Source organism: Suricata suricatta, chromosome X (assembly GCF_006229205.1).
Source record: "Suricata suricatta isolate VVHF042 chromosome X, meerkat_22Aug2017_6uvM2_HiC, whole genome shotgun sequence".
Classification (NCBI taxonomy): Eukaryota; Metazoa; Chordata; class Mammalia; order Carnivora; family Herpestidae; genus Suricata; species Suricata suricatta.
The window spans coordinates 93,173,299-93,177,882 of record NC_043717.1 but is presented as its reverse complement, the minus strand read 5'-3'; the positions used below and the strand labels follow the sequence as shown (position 1 = coordinate 93,177,882).

Sequence of the window (4,584 nt, the reverse complement as noted above, 5' to 3'; positions counted from 1 at the left end):
AAAGGAGGGGCATGCAATTAAGAAAATAAATACTACAGGTTCCCTGAAGATGGAGTCCAAGACTTGGAAGTAGTGGGAATAGAGAAATGGGTAATAGAAATTCGGATTGATCAGAGAGAAATGTCTGTTTGTTTCTTTTTCTCCCTTAACGTTAACTCTTTTGTGTATTTGAATCCTTTTTTTTCCTCTGAGGAAGAAGCTCCCACCTGCCTTCCTACCAGAGTTAATTACTGTATGTACACGGTTAGCTGATTCCATCTCTTCTTGATTTTTCTGGATATTGCTTCACTAGCTATCCTCACTTTCCATGGTATCATTTTTACCCTATATTTTTATTTCTTACCTGCTTCCTTTACTTCTTTCCTTCCCTCTCTTTTTTCGCTCCCACTATCTCTGAATACACGCACACATGTATATCCATATGTCTACACATATGTGTGTGTATGTGTATATCCTACTTTGTACCAAACTTCTTTCCTTATGCTTAAAATCATACAGAGGATTCTCCAGTTCTAAGAACATTCATACCTTAATCCTGATAAATTGGTGATCTGTCTCATTTCTTACCTTTCTTTTCTTACCAGACTTCACTAAAAAGTAGTCTACAATTGATGTCTCTACTTTTTCACATTTACCATCTAGCTTCTGCACCTACTGAAATATCTTATTTAAAGATTTCTGATGACTTCCTAATTGTCAAACTTAGTACTTCTTGGAAACATTCAGCATTGGTAAATACCTCCTTCCTTTAAATTCTTTATTTCTTTGACTTCAATAATATTTTGGTCTCTGGATTCTTTTTCTAACTCTCATACAATGCTTTTTCTCCTTAACTTGCTTCTTTCTCTCCCTACTCTGTAAGTGTGGGTATTATCCATGAATACTCCTTCTGATCTTTTCTTTGATTTAGGAGTTGGTGATTTCACTCACCTACGATTTTAACTATCATTTCTGTGTGGCGGACTTCCAATTTTGATCTGTGTCCAGCCTCTCAGTCCTGCATATCCATATATTTGATAAACAGCTTGATTTGGATGGCTTCCAAGCAACATACATTCAGTTATATCCAAAGCTGAGCCCTTTCCCCAAAGCCACCATGTCCCCTTCTTTCTTTCCCTTTTTAAGACTTTTGCTCTCTTCTTAGTCACACGAATAAAAACATTTGGATTTATCTTTGATTCACTCATTTGTTCTTTCAGTAAAGATTTGAGAGTCTATTCTGTTACCACCATTTTAAAAACTTCCAGTGGTTTATTCTTTACTATAGGATAAGACTGAACTTCTTAGGTTAATAATGTGCTTTAGAATGTTACCCCACCTTACATTTCTTAATTTATAACACTGGCTACCTATCTTTCAGCCAATGGGAACAGCCATTCTTAAATACACACTATGACAAGCATTTACACTTTAGTGCAATTTTTCTTGCCATCTGGGATGAATATGATAATTTCCCATACCACACTTTGCTTATTAAAATCTTATTTATGCTTCCAAGCCTACCTCAAATTCATCTGTCATAAAAATAATCCATATTTTTCTTACCCACAAATAATTTATCTTATTTCTCTATCTCCACAGCATGCTGTTGCTTGCTTTTATAGTCTTGTCCATTATTCATATGACATGGTTTTATTGAGTTTTTCTGTTATTGAAAAGAAAAAGACTACAACAGAGGATTTTTGGTAAAATATCATGTAAATGTTTGAAAGATAGGAGACTTGAATTAGAAGGCATGATGGAGGATGTCAATTAGAGAGAAGAACAGCTTGGATTTGTAAATTAAGGATTTGGTGCCCTTTCTTCATTCTTCATAAAGTAGAGTGGCTTTGGAGAAGAGGGACATTTCAATTACATCTCAGAAAAGGGAACAGGGCCAGAGATAATTGGAAATTGACCAGTGAAACTGAATACTTAGAAAACTGTGTGCAAAAATGTAGACTTGAAAGATTATTTGGAAGCGTATGCTAACACTTAGCAGTATGCTTACATAAAAGGGAGTGATCTAGTAGGGTTGACAGGATTTATATGCAAGAGAGAGTAGAGGTCCAATGTATAAAATGAAAGATAGCACTTTTTTCTGATCATGCAATGGTAATAGCTGAAATTAATTTCTTAAAAGCTTGTAAGTTTGGCAGAGGCAAATGGGAGATGAGAAAATTCATGTAAGTAAAGAAAAGGCTTTGAAAATGATGAGGAATGGTCAAGGGGATTGAAGACCAGCTTTCATTTCAAACTGTCAGAGAGGATTGGTACAGATGAAAAAATAATTTGAAGAAAGCTCTCAAGGAAAGAAATGTAGCCAACTGCTTTGAAGAGAAAAATAGGTATTTTCAATTTTAGAACAAACGAATGGAGAGCACAGAAAATGAATAAAGAAATTAGAACAGAAATAGGGAAATCAAAGAGCAAATGACAAATGCCTGCAATAGACTGAGAAGGTATGGGTAATGCAGGGAAGAAGTATAATCAAGCAACGCTACTGACATTTTCTCATGTGCAAGAAGGGAAGACGGTTGTCATATGTCTGAGAGATTATAGACAGCAAGCTAAGGTGACTTGAAGTCCCCTTATGAGACTCATTTGTGGAGCTGTAATGCAGGAATAGGCTAACACAGGGGCATACAAAAGCTAGAAGAAAAGGAAAAAGTGACTCAGCAGCAGACTTCACAGCTCATGTGTGAGTGAGCATCATGAACAAGATGTTGAGAAAATCTGTATCTGCTTCTAGTATGGGTGTGACACAGTGCGAAATCTATACACTTTGGGGTCAGAGATGGGTTTTACTCCTACTTATACCACTTGCCAGCTGTGCAACTTTGGGAGAAATCTCTGAGCTTCCAGATCCCTGAATTTCTCATCTATAATGTGACTTCACATTGTTGTGAAGCTCAAATGAGACAATATTTGTGAAAATATCTTGAAAAAATTAGATATTATTATTCTAGGACTTCTTTGCATGAGCTGAACAAACGCTTATTTGTAGGTTTCTCCACACCCACCCCCATTTTATTAAGATATAATTGACATATAGCCTTGTGTGTGTTGAAGGTTTACAACATACTGATTTTATATATTGATATATTACAGAATGATTATATGTGTTTCTATAGTATACAGAATAAGAAGGAAATCACCAATATGATGAAACAAAGAGAGTGAATATTTGAGCAAAGTAAAACTTAGAAACTAGAAGTCACTGACATTACACACACACACACACGTGACTACATATACATATGACATTATATATACATATATGACATTACATATTACATATACATATACATAATCACAAGTTGCCAGTGGTACTTTATTTTTTCTTCTCAACATCCTGTTCTGGAGCTTCCTTGGCTCTTTTTGCCCAGATGCCTAAGACCCAGGCATGGACATGGGCCATGCGAAAACTAGTGAATGCATTGATGTTCTACTCTGTAATCACTTTGCCTTTCTCCTTATTTATTTTTTAAAAATTTTTTAATGTTTTATTTATTTCTGAAACAGAGAGATTCATAGCATGAGCAGGGAGGAGCAGAGAGAGAGGGAGGCACAGAATCGGAGGCAGGCTCCAGGCTCTGAGCTAGCCGTCAGCAGAGAGCCCGACGCGGGGCTCGAACCCACGAACGTGAGATCATGACCTGAGCTGAAGTCAGAGGCTTAACCGACTAAGCCACCCAGGCACCCTCTCCTTATTTTAGACATTCCTTATGGGCATAACTGCCTGTCAACTGGGTAGCCAATTTGAGTTCTTCATCAGAGCTGTCTCCTTCCTTAGGGGCTGATGGATTCTTGGGGAAGAAGATGAGATTGGAGCCATACCCTTTCAGCCACTTCACATTGGCCTGCAGGGACGCTATCTACATATTCTACCTTCTTGGAGTCACTGAGATTCCGATGGTCAGTGCTACCTTCTTGTGGAGGGCAACCACTCATAGCCCTTCCATTCTGACGCCCCTGCCAGCTTGCATGTTGGTGTTATACCTCAGTGTGGAGGCACTGCGGGATGGGCTGGATGGGTCTAGATATGGGGGCTCTTGGCCATGCTTTGGTTTCGCAGGCTTGAGTCTGCAGATATTCCCTGCTGGCTGGTTGAAACATGAGGTTGTGCCACTGCCAGTCCTTGTGGAAGTGGGATTTCAACATCATGCCATTCGAGCTGGGTCCCATGGCTCCTGCCTACAAGCCTCCACCAAAGGAGAAAGGCCTGCAGGAAAATAACTATATATAATTTAAAGTTTTCATTTTAGGGGCGCCTGGGTGGCTCAGTCGGTTTAGCATCTGACTTCGGCTAAGATCATGATCTCACGGTTTGTGGGTTAGAGCCCCGCGTTGGGCTCTGTGCTGACAGTTAGCTCAGAGCCTGGAGCCTGCTTCAGATTCTATCTCCCTCTCTCTCTGACCCTCCCCTGCTCGTGCTTTATCTGTCTGTCAAATATAAAAATTTTTTAAAAACATAAACTTTTCATTTTAATCACCCAGTGCTCAGCAGGACAAGTGTATTCCTTAATCCCCATCACCTATTTCACTCATCGCCTCCCACCTCCCATCTGGTAACCATCAGTTTGTTCTCTATAGTTAAGTCTG

General features: G+C 38.8%; 1 pseudogene; it reads right to left on the bottom strand.

The window, feature by feature from the left end:
* Positions 1-3,313: 3,313 nt before the first annotated feature.
* LOC115283506 lies at positions 3,314-4,167 on the bottom strand (annotated as a pseudogene).
* Between the last annotated feature and the right edge of the window lie 417 nt (positions 4,168-4,584).